Source organism: Artemia franciscana, unplaced genomic scaffold (assembly GCF_032884065.1).
Source record: "Artemia franciscana unplaced genomic scaffold, ASM3288406v1 Scaffold_1294, whole genome shotgun sequence".
NCBI classification, from domain to species: Eukaryota; Metazoa; Arthropoda; class Branchiopoda; order Anostraca; family Artemiidae; genus Artemia; species Artemia franciscana.
Window position 1 is genome coordinate 90,337 of NW_027062784.1, and position 16,109 is coordinate 106,445.

Here is a 16,109-nt window from a genome sequence, read left to right on the forward strand (position 1 = left end):
AGGCATTATAAAAGAAGCTGTTGCATTTTTTAATATATCTGCGAAGAGAAATTACGTCTTGAATAAGGTTCTAAAATATCAGCTCACGGGGATCGGCGAGACGAGGTGGATCGAGCAACACGAGTCACTTATGCAGTTTATGTCCGAACTTCCAAAAATCATCCAGGCTTTGGAACACATGCTTAATCACCAGGCTTAGTCACTGGAGTGAATCAGTGACCGCTCCGAAGGCAAAGACGATTGTCACAGTGTTACATAGTGCGGAATTCGTGGTTTCCCTTCAGTGTCTACACGGTATTTGCGCTCTTACCTTGCCTCTTAGTCGGCTATTCCAGAAGAAGACTTTGGACTTGGGCGCTGCCAATGGCATGTTTCCGACCTTTTGGATGTTCTAGCAAAGGGACGGGAAACGTGTGACGACGAGTTTGCATTAGTATTCGAGCAAGTAAAAGAATTGTCAGATAAAATCCAATTGGCTGTTGAAGTTCCAAGGATTACACAAATACAGGTTTATCGATATAATCCTCCTCATACTACGCCTGAAGAATAGTATCGACAAGTTGTTTTTATACCTATGCTCGACTCAGTCATAAGTGACCTATATCCTTATATATCCTTACGTCAGCTCACTTCTTGATATGTTTATATCTCTTCCGGTGAACGTGTCATCTAACCGAGCGTAGCTTCTCAACTTTACGCAAACTGAAAACCTGTCTCAGAGCACAGATGGGGCAAACTAGACTCAGTGGTTTGGCCCTCCTTAATGTGTACCGCAATATCATTATCAGCATTGACAGAGTAATCGACAGGTTTATGAACAGTGGAGCCAGGAAGCTTGAATTTTGCTTGTAAACAGTTGTCAGTTGATCAAGTTCAGTTTTTGTAATCATTATTGTAATATACGAAAACCACATTTTCGTTAAACAAGAGACCGCCAGGGAAACTTAAGACGTGAAAAATAAAGTAAGCCTTGTCACCGACAAAAAGGGCCCGATCCCCACTCTTTTTGGTAAGAATTGCCCCCCCCCCCCCAGGACGAAAGGCTGGATCTGCCCCTGCGTTTACTATTGAGCCGGGTCGCTCCTTATTACAGTTCGTTACCACGAACGGTTTGAAAACATTGGTTTGAATTTAGAGTATTAATCTTCCAGGATAAAAAATTTAATTTTTTATTTTTGTTGGGAACATAATAGAGTTATAAGCAATCGCTACACAAAATCACTAATTGAAACTAATGATTTATAAGGAATTGATTTGTTTTAAGGAGGTTAATTAATTTCAAGTATTTACTTAACTTTTTCCAGGGAAAATTAAATTTTGACGGCTCACTGCCCTAATATATATTGGTCGTCTAGATCGTTAATCTATAATTATGAAAATCAGCTTTTAGGATATTAATTAATTCGAAGTGCAGAAAAACAATTTTTTTCGTACTTATCAGTTATTAGTAGTGAAGTTCCAATGCTAATGAAATCAAATAAAATATGATGAAAATATAATAGTTTAGAAACAGATCTAGGCGATATATTTACACATTGGGGGGGGGGGGCAAAGCATAGTATATATTAAATTCGTGACCTAATCTACCCTAACTAAACTAAAATACCAACTAAATACTTAAATAAGATATACCTACAATTTATTTTCCAACCAAGCCATAGTTAATTGTGTGGTATAGAGAAGTTGCTTGACCTGTTTTTTGTGTCATGTTCACATTATTCGCGATCAAGACTCTATAGTGTTTATTCATAACCAATAAGTATTTTTTTTTATTATTTTTCTTCTATAATTAACATTACTATTTAGGTTACGCCTCTAACGCAAACCAGAAATAACCAAAGAACTCCAAATATAACCGCTAATTGAAACTACTTACTTTTAAAAATAAATATAAAATACTTTTAAAAATAAATATTAAAAATACTTACTTTTAAAAAATATAATCACTAATTGAAACTACTTACTTTTAAGGATTTAATTTTATAAAAATTAATAATAGTTTATTTGCAACATCATACAATTTACGACTCAAGAAATTATGCCTTATTTACTGACTAAGTTTGTCGCTCAGATAACAAAGGACTTTGCACCATAGGTTCTAATATAAGAGAAAAGAAATATCCCTCATATTGCATGCCATAATATGTCGATTCATTAAAAACTGACAATTCTTACACCTGTTTTGATAGGTATGCCCTCCTTTGGATCACAGCTCGGGAATCAAGTTGGAATTAGCCAAAAGTTTTATTTTATTTAGAGAGGGTGAAGGACACTTACCATTAAGGCGGTAATTTTTTTTATTATCAAATCCCTTCGAGACAATATGCGCTAGTTTTTCACAATTTTATAAAAATTAATAATAGTTTATTTGCAACATCATACAATTTACGACTCATGAAATAATGTCTTATTTACTGACTAAGTTTGTCGCTCAGATAACAAAGGACTTAGCACCATAGGTTCTAATATAAGAGAAAAACAAACAGACCTGGAACTTAGCACGATCAACGTTTAAGGCGTCATCAAAGCAAAGGCTGGCATTGATGGAGGAAACAATTTGACCAATGAGTCTGTTCAACTTGGTATAAGTTGGGCGCTATATGTCCAAGTAACGGGGACAAATATCATAGATGGCTTCGTTGTCAACCATAAAAGCGCAGTCAGAGTACTCCAAGGTGGTATGAGTTGTCAAGATGGAATTGTACGGCTCAACAACGGCAGTAGAGACCTAAATAAAACAATCGTTTATTTTATCAAATATAATTTCCCTTCAAATAGCATAATACCGATTTATATTCTGTTACCTAGGTCATATTTATACGCATAGTGGTTTTTCTTAGTAATACCTCTTCTTTCTAGAAAAAAATGTTGGTTTGAATTAGGTTAATTGATCATTCAGGGGAAAAAAAATTTATTTTATTTTATTGGGAACATAATCAAGTCATAAACAATTGCAACACAAAATCACTAACTCAAACTACTTACTTTTAAGGATTGATCGGTTTTTAGGAGGTTAATTAATTTCAAGTATTTTCTTAACTTTAGCCAGGAAGACTTAATTTTGACGGCATACTCCCCTAAAATCTGTTGGTCTTCTATATCAATAATCGATAAATATGAAAATCAGTTATTATGATATTAATCAATTCGAAGTGCATATTTTTTTCTTTTATAATTAACATTACTATTTAGGTTGCGCCTCTAACACAAACCAGAAATAACCAAAGAACTCCAAATATAACCGCTAGCAGAAGACAGATGAATAATCGGTTAAGATAAAAATCGGTTATCAGGATACCAACTAATTTGAAGTGATCAGACAAGTTCTATAATAAAAAATATTTTTTGCAGGACATTGCCCTAATATCTTTGTAGTTAACATTACATTTTAGGTTGAACCTTTGATCTAAATCAAAATTTTTCATAACATCCAAATAAAAAGGTTATTAGAAGACAGACGAAAAATGTAATAGACGCAAAAATGAGAACCAGTACTGCCACACTGAACTGACGTAAGCAATTAAACGAAAACTATATGTAGGCTGTTATTTGACATTAATAGATTCAATAAAGAGAATAAGATATATCTATCAGATGTTCAACAGAACGGCTTCAAATATGATAGATGCCCCTAAAAACCGATTTATCTCAAATATTTTTTACATTTTATCGTAAAAAAGCTTAGCTTGTAGTCGTTAAACTAAGATAATTAATACAAAGAAAAAAATTTTAAATAAAAGACCAAATTATAAAATTTAATCAAGATCCCTTTTAATACATTTTAACAAAGGAATCTTCTTAATACCAAATAATGAAAAATTAGGAAAGGAATGGGAAATAAATGACCAGTGGTGCCGAGTAGACGGCAAATTCAAGCTTAAACTTCTTTCCATAGTCGACAATCAGGTGTTTCATAAGAAGAGAAGTGAACCCAGATCCGGTACCTCCACCGAAGGAGTGGAAGATCAAAAAACCTTGGAGACCGCAGCAGTGATCGGCCAATTTGCAAAGACGATCGAGATCAATGTCAACGATTTCTTTTCCAATGGTGTTTTTACCGCGGGAATATTTGTTAGCAGCATCTTCCTTTCCTGAAAGAGATGTCAGTACATTGAAACACCATTTCCTCGAGTAACCCAAACAATAAAACTAACACTAACAACAGAAACTTGAGAATATTGAGATCAGTGACCAGGCTCCTTACTTGACTTAAGGCAGAAAATATGTTTTTTTTTCACAACTTCGAAACAGCAAGAAATGAAGAAGGAGAGAGTTTGTCAGGATTATGACCCTCAGTACTCTCTATCCTGAAAAGAGATGCGTTAATACACTGTGTTATGATACCCCCACCCCCGACAAAATACCTAAACCAAAAAAGAAAACCTTTACTACACCCCCCTCCCCCAATAGGAAATTGGCTATTACTTCCAAGAAAATACATAAGAAATAGACAACCGCGACTAATTCAGTAGTGGTGGTAGACACATTCACTCCCTCTAGTAAAACTACAAAGTCGCAGCACCAATAGCACTCCTTCATACCACTTGTGTAACACATATACAGAAGATACCAATATGTTGCGTCCAAAAAATATAAAGGATATCTAGAAAACCATCCTGAGCCCCCTCCCCCTCTAAAATAGAATTTACCAGCTAATTACTCCTTAAAAAGTTCAGCCAGACATAGTATATTTCAATATAGTCACAGTCATGCTCATAAGTAGTATCTAAAATTTTGTTATGGTTCCTCCTCATTTGCTTAGTTGTTTTCAAAGTCAAGGATCAGCAGGGCACAGTAGATGTGAGCTTTAAAAGTAAAATAATCTTTTAGCTTCAACATCTAAAGTAGTTTCAATAACCTACGTATAAATAATTAACATGCGTATTTGTTAATACAGAGATGAAGAGGGGAGGTGAAAATTGACTAAAGGGTACCCAGCAGAAATTTGAACCCATTAGACCTTTATAGTTGTATTTGTATGCCGGTATTTACATTTAAAAAATGAGAAGATATCCCCCCCTCCCCCAGAGTTTAGACGACTGTGAGTCTGAAATACGTAATGTGTATATCGGACGAAATCAAACTGGTCAAAGAAAGACAGTAAATGAGTAAAATATTATCAGCAGTAATAGGTCACAGGCAAATCTAACTTCTCTGATTTAAGGTAAGTTTAAGGAAGAGAAAATTAATTAAAAACGAATCGCGGCCATACTAACTGGCAAAATAAGTTTATGTTCTCATACCAGAATTTGTTTTTCCAGGGGTGGGGCATAGATAGAAAGATCTTTTTCCAAATATTATATTCATTTCCAATTTCTAATTGTTGGACCTATTTTGTCTATCCAAGGAGAAGAGAAATTAACTTTTCTATGCTCCACTGATACTTTCGACATAAGGCAAAGGCCAAAAAAAAACAAAAACAATCAACAATACAGAAATGTCAAGATACCTACAAGTGACCAACTGCGTAATCAACATAAAATGAAATAAAAAATTAATAAAAAATCGTCTCCAGGATATACACAGCAAAGAATCTTAAAACTATCGCTTACCGCATTTCTTTTTCATTATTATTCTTATTATTTTTTTTACCGTGAACCTTATCGTTATCTCTTAATGAAAATATTAAACAATTAAAAATTGCAAACGTAAATAATATTTCTAAGCTTCATGGATGCTTCCGGCTTAAAGTGAAATAAAAAATCAATAAAAATACAGGAATATCATGGAACTCACCAGTGATCAACAGCTCTGGGTGGAAAAATTAACGGTAAGTGGCAGATCTCACTTCATCGACAACAGTGGGCTTCAAATAAACGAAAACAGCACGTGGGACATGTTTGTGACTCCCAGTTACTCCCAGTTAAAAGGACAATGAGATTTATAATCTCCAATTAGAGCAATTAGTCAGCAAAATCAATTCGGAGCCAAATTCACTTAAAATGATAACCCCTCCTTAATTCATAAATTGCGAGAGGGACACGTGACCTTCTCTTCTAGACAGAGCTTGAGCGTGGTGGTTATTTGACACAAGTACAATATTTTCAGTCAGGAAAGGGGGGGGGGTCAACTTTGATTTTTCAATGAAACTGACGAGAAAGAGACAGACGAGAAGATTTCAGCTAATGCTTCAACCATGTCAAAGAGTTCAGTGAAAATTCTCCCAACAAATTAGTTAACATTGAAATCTGTGAAATCTAGTTAAGAATGGTAGATTCAATAAAAAAAAAAGAATAAAAAGCCCGTTGATAAGAACAAAAGCTTTTAAATGAGCCATTAAACATAACTTGTTAAGTTCTGCTAGGCCAATAGCCTCAGCTTTACACAAGATATGGCATCAAAAGTTTCGTTTTTAGTACCATTTAGAACTTGTAGATGGTGGAATTTATTGGGAGAACATAGATATGAGCACTATCTTTTGTATGAGCTATAAAAATTCTGTCTCTGACGTTCTCGTAGCCTGTTAGCGCCGCCACTTGAGAAATGACGCAAAAAGTGCCCTTTTAGTGCCATATGGCTCTTGCAAACGGTGAAATTTATAAAAAGCATGTAGATATAAGAAATAGTTTTGAATGAGCAATCAAGTATGTCTATGATGTTCTGGTAAACCGCCAGGCCGGAAAAAAAAGATGGAAAAAGTGGGAGACAGATCAGTGGTACCAATGATTAAAGCGATTTCCTTTGTTGTTCAAGGAGGGGGATTGTAATTTTTCTGTAGAAGGTTTTCGACCATGCTGATTCCAATGTTACACATTTTATTTTGATCTGAAGACATTTTTGAGGGGTTTCATTTTTTTTTGAAATACCATAAATTTCTTCTTGCAAAGAGCTTTTACTTTTGAGACGAACTGAAATAATAGTTATTATTCCTGAATCAGTGTCAGATGGCAATGTATTTCACTAGGCATTTTTCTTATGTGTTTTTTTTTTTTATCTTTTTGTTACCATGAGCTGTGGCTCACTCTACTACACCATGATTTGTACTAAGTGATAAATCAGTTTAGCGTGATAGTGCATACACACTACAATGCAGGTAATGCAATGCGTTGTGCGAGGTCTGATTTCTATGATTCTCTGGTATAGTTTACATTATTTTGTTATTAAATTGTATTATTTTCATCATACTTTGGTATATTTTATTTGTAATAATCTAATTTCACTTATGAGACAAAGAAAAGAAAGGATATAATAAATTAGAAATACAATCAAATAGTTAAAAAACAAATATTTTTGTCAGACAGAAGTGTAGACTATGAAAACCAAGCAAATGTTTTGAGAAGGAACCCTCCAAGTCGTCCTCAGTGCTAGGAAAAAAAAACATAGAATGAAAGAGAAAACTAGAAAACAAGAAAACATGGAAAAATCATATCTAACCTTTTAAAATGAACTCTACAAGAAGAGAAAATACATTCAAAAAGATATGGCTTGGCGAAGGTTCTTGTCGAAATACTTGCATGATTTTATTTTCATAGTTTGCTTCTGGTTGACGAACTCCTCATTTTTTCTCCTATTTGATTTTTATTTTCAATTTTTTAAATCCCTTCTTTTCTGTTTCATACGTCATGTATAGCCAGTGTGGTCTTAGAATATATTGACTATCTCAGCTTATTGAGTGTGGTGGGTATAAGAGAAAAGTATCCAATTTTTGTTTATACCTTTCTTTTTCATCAGATCTTGGGTAAGCCAGATATAGCAAAATAAATCATGCAAGAACCACAAAAAGAGATAAGGAAGTCATTTTGAAATTTTTGTTGACAATGTTGGTATTGATTTCTCAAGCTGTCTGTCTGGCAATAGGACCAATATCTCCAGGGTGGGAATTGATTTCCTGTTGACAACATAAAGAACATCGGTTTATGAGTAATCCATTGAGCAAAGCGCCTACGCTTTTGGATAAAAGCAATGAATTCCAACACTAAAGTTTCGTGAAAAAGAAAATTTTTGTTGTCATGAGGATCATTTAAAAAGTTTTTCTTTCAAAGAAAATCAAATTGGTAGTCGATCTGAATAGAAGTCGAAACCATACTGTAGTGCAGGTTGGGAAATCAAATAAAGAACATAAATAGACGCCGCATATGTGTTCTGTTTGGTGGGGTGGGGGGTATTAAGCATGATCAACATGATCTTAGGATAAAGAGCGCATGGATATTATTTTCGGTTTCATTGGAGGGAGAAGATATAAAGGCATTAAACGAATTCAATGGATGTGCTAGGACTGTATCAAAACTACATCATAGTTTTCTTTTAACGTATAGTTCTTGTAGGCAGGGAGTTTGTCCTACAAGTCAAATGGACAATGTTCATCATGCGTCGCCCCAAAATATTGGTCGCCCCCATGGAAATTCCAGTGGGCCTTCCCAGTAGGCAAAGCTCTTAAAGTATGAACAATCTTAGCCACCCACAAGTCCTGCGGGCATGATCGGTCATAAATCTGCATCATCCTTGGAACCTCCATTCACTTCAAATGGCTCACAGAACTAATGCAATTTGAATAACTCTTGTTCTATATCTTTTTACCTTGGTTTTACCCTTGCATGCATAATTAACAATGATGCAGCTAACGATGCAACTTAGTAGAGCGAAACACAGCTCATGGTAATTAGAATTTAGAAAAACACGTTAAATAAATGCCATGTGAAAAATATTGCCATCTGACACTGATTCAGGAATGGTAACTATTATTTCGGTTCGTCTTAAAAGTAAAAGTTTATTGCAAAAAGAAATTTAGGGCGATTAAAAAAAAAAAGCCTGAAACACCTCCAAAATGGCGTCAAATCAAAATAAAAAGTGTGACATTGCAAGCATCATGGTCGAAAATCTTGTACAGAAAATTTCCAATCCCCCTCCTTGAACAACTAAGGATATCACTTTTATCATCGGCAACACTGATCTGTCTCCCGCTTTTTTCTTCTTCTTTTTTTCCGGCCTGGCGGGTTACCAGAACAGTATAGACATTCTTAATTGCTCATTTAAAAGCCATTTCTTATATCTACATGCTTTTTAAAATTACGCCATTTGCAAGAGCCATATGGCACTAAAATGGCAATTGTGTGCCATTTCTCAAGTGGTGACGCTAAAAGGCCACCAGAATATCGTAGACAGAATTTTTATAGCTAATATGAAAGATATTACTCATATCTACGTTCTCTCTCTAAATTCCACCATCTACAAGTTCCAAATGGCACTAAAACCGGCACTTTTGGTGCCATGTCTCGTGTAAAAGCTGAGGCTAATGGTTTAATGGTTCATTTGAAAGCTATTGTTCATATCAACGTGCTTTTTTTTTATCAAGTCTACCATTCTTATTTGCAATATAGCACTGAAAACAACACTTTTGGTGCTACATCTGAAGTGGAAAAGCTCTGAAGTATAAAACAAATGCTATTGTGATATTTATGTTCCAGAACCCTTAACTGGAGGCTTACAAGAATGCTTCAAGTACACTCCCCCTGCCAACCCCCTTAGTAAGTTTCATAAATAGTTTACTCACCAGGTAAGCTACTGAAATATTAGCAGGCTACCATACCCTCGTAGAAAGATTTTCAATGGCTCAATTATAAGATATTACTTATATTTACGAGGTTCTTACAAATTGTAACCACTATCAGATTTCACAGATTTCTATTTGAACTCTTTGACACGGTGGAAGCATTAGTTGTAACCTTCTCGTCTGTATCTTTCTCGTCAGTTTCATTGAAAAATCAAAGTTGATCCACCTCCTCCCCCGACTGAACATATGGTACTTGTGTCTCATAGCCACCACACTCAGGTTCTGTCTAAAAGAGAAGGTCGCGTGTACCACTTGCAATTTATGCATTAAGGAGGGGGTTATCATTTTAAGTCGATTTGGCTCCGAATTGATTTTGCTGACTAATTGCTCTAATTGGAGATTATAAATCTCATTGTCCTTTTAACTGGCAATAGCTGGGAGTTGCAAACATGTCCTGAGTGCTGTTTTCGTTTATTTGGAGCCCACAGTTGTCGATGAAGTGAGATCTAGCACTTACCGTTTACTTTTCCACCCAGAGTTATAATATTTGGAAAAGACCTTTCTATCTATGCCCCACCCCCGGAAAAATAAATTTTGGTATGAGAACATAAATTTATTTTACCAGTTAGTATGGTCGCGATTCGTTTTTAATTAATTTTCTCTTCCCTAAACTTACCTTAAATCAGAGAAGTTAGATTTGCCTCTGACCTATTACTTCTGATAGTATTTTACTCATTTACTGTCTTTCTTTGACCAATTTGAGTTTGTCCGAAATGCACATTACATATTTCAGACTCACAGTCGTCTAAAGTATGGGGGAGGGGGGGGGGGGTATATTCAATTTTGTAAATGTAAAATACTGGCATACAAATGCGACTATAAAGGTTTAATGGGTTCAAATTTCTGCTGTGTACCCTTTAGTCAATTTTACTTCCCCTCTTCATCTCTGTACTAACAAATATGCATGTTAATTATTTAAACGTAGGCTATTGAAACTACTTTAGATGTTGAAGCTAAAGGCTTATTTTACTTTTAAAGCTCACATCTACTGTGCCCTGCTGATTCTTGACTTTGAAAACAACTAAGCAAATGAGAAGGAACCATAACAACATGTTAGATACGACTTATGAGCATAACAGTGACGATATTGAGGTATATTAAGGCTGACCGGAAATGGGAATTGGCCGGAAAAATTTCTCAAGGGGTTATTAGCTGGTAAATGCTATTCTAGAGGGGAGAGGGTCAGGCTTGTTTTCTGAAAGTCCTATATATTTTTTGGACGCAAAACTTTGCTATCTTTTGTGTATGTTACACGAGTGGTATGGAGGAGTGCTATTACTGCTGCTACTTTATGGTTTTACTATAAAGAGTGAATGTGCCTACCACCACTACTGAATTAGTCATGGTTGTCTATTCTTGGAAATAATGCCCGATTTACTATTGGGGGGGGGGGGGGGGGTAGTCAATGTTCTCTTTTTGTTGTAGGTATTTTGTCTGGGAGTGGGGGTATCAGAATAAAGTGTATTAACACATCTTTTTTCAGGGTGGAGAGTACTGAGGGTCATAATTCTGATAAACTATCTTCCCCTTCATTTCTCGCTGTTTCGAAGCTATGAAAAAAAAGTCAAGTAATGAGCTAGGTCACTGATCTCTAAATTCTCAAGTTTCTAAATTGTTAGTGTTAGTTTTATTGTTTGGGTTATTCGAGGAAATGGTGTTTCAATGTACTGACATCTCTTTCAGGAAAGGAAGATGCTGCTAACAACTATTCCCGCGGTCAAAACACCATTGGAAAATAAAATCGTTGACATCGATCTCGATCGTGTTTGCAAATTGGCCGATCAGTGCAGCGGTCTCCAAGGTTTCTTGATCTTCCACTCCTTCGGTGGAGGTACCGGATCTGGGTTCACTTCTCTTCTTATGGAACACCTGGTTGTCGACTATGGAAAGAAGTTTAAGCTTGAATTTGCCGTCTACTCAGCCCCACTGGTCATTTATTTCCCATTCCTTTCCTAATTTTTCATTATTTGGTACTAAGAAGATTCCTTTGTTAAAATGTATTAAAAGGGATCTTGATTAAATTTTATGATTTGGTCTTTTATTTAAATTTTTTTTCTTTGTATTGAGACCAAATCATAAAATTTAATCAAGATCCCTTTTAATACATTTTAACAAAGGAATCTTCTTAGTACCAAATAATGAAAAATTAGGAAAGGAATGGGAAATAAATGACCAGTGGGGCTGAGTAGACGGCAAATTCAAGCTTAAACTTCTTTCCATAGTCGACAATCAGGTGTTCCATAAGAAGAGAAGTGAACCCAGATCCGGTACCTCCACCGAAGGAGTGGAAGATCAAGAAACCTTGGAGACCGCTGCACTGATCGGCCAATTTGCAAACACGATCGAGATCGATGTCAACGATTTTATTTTCCAATGGTGTTTTGACCGCGGGAATAGTTGTTAGCAGCATCTTCCTTTCCTGAAAGAGATGTCAGTACATTGAAACACCATTTCCTCGAATAACCCAAACAATAAAACTAACACTAACAATTTAGAAACTTGAGAATTTAGAGATCAGTGACCTAGCTCATTACTTGACTTTTTTTTTCATAGCTTCGAAACAGCGAGAAATGAAGGGGAAGATAGTTTATCAGAATTATGACCCTCAGTACTCTCCACCCTGAAAAAAGATGTGTTAATACACTTTATTCTGATACCCCCACTCCCAGACAAAATACCTACAACAAAAAGAGAACATTGACTACCCCCCCCCCCCAATAGTAAATCGGGCACTATTTCCAAGAATAGACAACCATGACTAATTCAGTAGTGGTGGTAGGCACATTCACTCTTTATAGTAAAACCATAAAGTAGCAGCAGTAATAGCACTCCTCCATACCACTCGTGTAACATACACAAAAGATAGCAAAGTTTTGCGTCCAAAAAATATATAGGACTTTTAGAAAACAAGCCTAAAATGACTCCAGGAAGTCATCAAATTAAAATAGACATTAAATGTTTTTTTTAAGAACAGATACTGAAACACAAGGGCTGTTTAATTAGAATAAAAATCTTTTTTAAATTTGCTAAAAATTTTGCGTAAAGAGCAAGGTATTGTGGAAGGGGGCAACCTCTTATAATGCGGAATAATTTTTGTTCGTTTTGACTTTTAATGTTGCTTCTGAATTTCAGTAACCTTTTTTAAATTCAGTTTCTTATGACGAGTATCCAAGACAAACCCAAGAAAAACATATTTCCAAATTTAATTGCCAACGATAAAATTTCTTGGAAGCGTTATTACCCGAAATGGTGGAGGGATATCACGTAATATGTGAGCCATTTCTTGGAAAGCCGAAGGGAAAATAAAACCGCATGCTTTGCTTCAAAGAAAATGTATTCCAGCATTAGTTTTTTTTTATATTGCACGTATGAAAAAACTCGTGAATTTGTTCTTATATATGTTTTTACTGAGTGTTGTGTTGATGTATCAAGTTCAGATGCAGCTTAAGTATTGCGACCTCGGCCTAAAATTTTTGTTATATACCTTGGCAAAGGTGATATCCACGTGGAAAATCCAACCGCCACAAAAATCTTATTGTTCTGATATGCCTTGTTAAGTCAGGCAGCCCCAGACACAGTAGACATTTTTAGATAAATCAAGCAAATATTTCGACAAGGACCTAAAAAAAGAGAAAGAGGGAAAAAAAACCCAAAAAAACAACAACGAAATCTAACCCTCTTAAGGGAATTCTACGAGAGGAGAAAAGACACTGAATCAAACAACAAAAACCAACTTGAAATAAATGAAAGAGAAGTTACCAATTAGATTGAATAAGTATCCTTTGCCTTTCACCAGATTTTGCCTGTTTATAATTTCCGTGTTCATATGATATGAGAACAGGCTGTCTTAAATTAGACTGTGCAAAAATATTGGAAGAGTCTTTTATTACTAAGTTATTATAAATTGGGCTTAAAGAAATATCTCCCGTATCTTAACCAAGTGTGACTTTGAAAAAAAGAAAAAAAATGATTCCTATTCAAAGAGTTAATATGCTGCATTCTTTTTACCAAATATAAATTTGGCAGTTTCAGAGCAAAAAATAAGGTGTGCATTTCTAGTTGAAGGTGCAAACAGAGCTGTAATATTTGACAGATTTGTTGGTGTCAAGAATAACGTGATTGGCGAAGGTACACATTTCTTCATTCCTTGGGTTCAGAGGCCTGTCACTTATGACATTAGATCACAACCCAGGAATGTACAAGTTATGACTGGCAGCAAAGGTTAGCAGTCATTTCTGTATCTTCATTCATATTTCATTCATCAAATCTTTGACGAATTGAAGAAAAAAGATTGGACACTGCTGATAACACATTGTCTTGGAGTGGATCATGCTAGTCATAGGTATGGCCCAAATCATCAAAAAATGGAAAGGAAACTTAGAAAATGGATATGCTTGTAAGGCTAGTCATGGAAAATCCCCGTCAGTAGTGTACTTCTTACATTGGGTAATCATGGAATTACGTCAACTGGAGATCATGGAGGGAACACCAACGATTAATTAGATGCTGCATTGTTTATGCATAGCAACAGCCACTCTGTCGTAAATAATGCAAACAGAGACATTCCCAAGGTGGACTTGGTACCTACACTTTCAGCACTTTTTGGTATTCCGATACCTTTTTATAATATTTGCCGGGTTGTAAAAGGACTTTTAGCATTATCATCTAAGGACCGACTCTATTCTTTGACACTGAATCAAAGTTGTTTAATCCAACTGAGGCAATACCTGGAAAAGTACGTTTCTCACGCACCGTTCTTATTCATTTAAATTGTCAAAGGTGTTTTCTATAGGGTGTTGGCTTGTGAGATGTTTCAAACAGGCTAAATTGGATACTTAGGTCTACTTTTGCAGTATTAGCAGAGTCTCTAATAAGTTTTCTTCTTCATTTAAATTCTCAAAGGTGTTTTCTATAGGGTGTTGGCTTGTGAGATGTTTCAAACAGGCTAAATTGGCTACTTAGGTCTACTTTTGCAGTATCAGCAGAATTTCTAATAAGTTTTCTTATTCATTTAAATTGTCAAAGGTGTTTCCTATAGGGTGTTGGCTTGTGAGATGTTTCAAACAGGCTAAATTGGCTACTTAGGTCTACTTTTGCAGTATTAGCAGAGTTTTCAACTAGTTTTCTTATTCATTCAAATTGTCAAAGGTGTTTTCTATAGGGTGTTGGCTTGTGAGATGTTTCAAACAGGCTAAATTGGCTACTCAGGTCTACTTTTGCAGTATTAGCAGATTTTTCAACTAGTTTTCTTATTCATTTAAATTGTCAAAGGTGTTTTCTATAGGGTGTTGGCTTGTGAGATGTTTCAAACAGGCTAAATTGGCTACTTAGGTCTACTTTTGCAGTATTAGCAGAGTTTTCAACTAGTTTTCTTATTCATTTAAATTGTCAAAGGTGTTTTCTATAGGGTGTTGGCTTGTGAGATGTTTCAAACAGGCTAAATTGGATACTTAGGTCTACTTTTGCAGTATTAGCAGAGTCTCTAATAAGTTTTCTTCTTCATTTAAATTCTCAAAGGTGTTTTCTATAGGGTGTTGGCTTGTGAGATGTTTCAAACAGGCTAAATTGGCTACTTAGGTCTACTTTTGCAGTATCAGCAGAATTTCTAATAAGTTTTCTTATTCATTTAAATTGTCAAAGGTGTTTCCTAAAGGGTGTTGGCTTGTGAGATGTTTCAAACAGGCTAAATTGGCTACTTAGGTCTACTTTTGCAGTATTAGCAGAGTTTTCAACTAGTTTTCTTATTCATTCAAATTGTCAAAGGTGTTTTCTATAGGGTGTTGGCTTGTGAGATGTTTCAAGCAGGCTAAATTGGCTACTCAGGTCTACTTTTGCAGTATTAGCAGATTTTTCAACTAGTTTTCTTATTCATTTAAATTGTCAAAGGTGTTTTCTATAGGGTGTTGGCTTGTGAGATGTTTCAAACAGGCTAAATTGGCTACTTAGGTCTACTTTTGCAGTATTAGCAGAGTTTTCAACTAGTTTTCTTATTCATTTAAATTGTCAAAGGTGTTTTCTATAGGGTGTTGGCTTGTGAGATGTTTCAAACAGGCTAAATTGGATACTTAGGTCTACTTTTGCAGTATTAGCAGAGTCTCTAATAAGTTTTCTTCTTCATTTAAATTCTCAAAGGTGTTTTCTATAGGGTGTTGGCTTGTGAGATGTTTCAAACAGGCTAAATTGGCTACTTAGGTCTACTTTTGCAGTATCAGCAGAATTTCTAATAAGTTTTCTTATTCATTTAAATTGTCAAAGGTGTTTCCTAAAGGGTGTTGGCTTGTGAGATGTTTCAAACAGGCTAAATTGGCTACTTAGGTCTACTTTTGCAGTATTAGCAGAGTTTTCAACTAGTTTTCTTATTCATTTAAATTGTCAAAGGTGTTTTCTATAGGGTGTTGGCTTGTGAGATGTTTCAAACAGGCTAAATTGGCTACTTAGGTCTACTTTTGCAGTATTAGCAGAGTCTCTAATAAGTTTTCTTCTTCATTTAAATTCTCAAAGGTGTTTTCTATAGGGTGTTGGCTTGTGAGATGTTTCAAACAGGCTAAATTGGCTACTT

At 35.3% G+C, this 16,109-nt stretch overlaps 1 pseudogene; it reads right to left on the bottom strand.

Moving 5' to 3' along the window:
• Positions 1-326: 326 nt before the first annotated feature.
• LOC136042442 (tubulin alpha chain-like) lies at positions 327-11,969 on the bottom strand (annotated as a pseudogene).
• Positions 11,970-16,109: the final 4,140 nt, after the last annotated feature.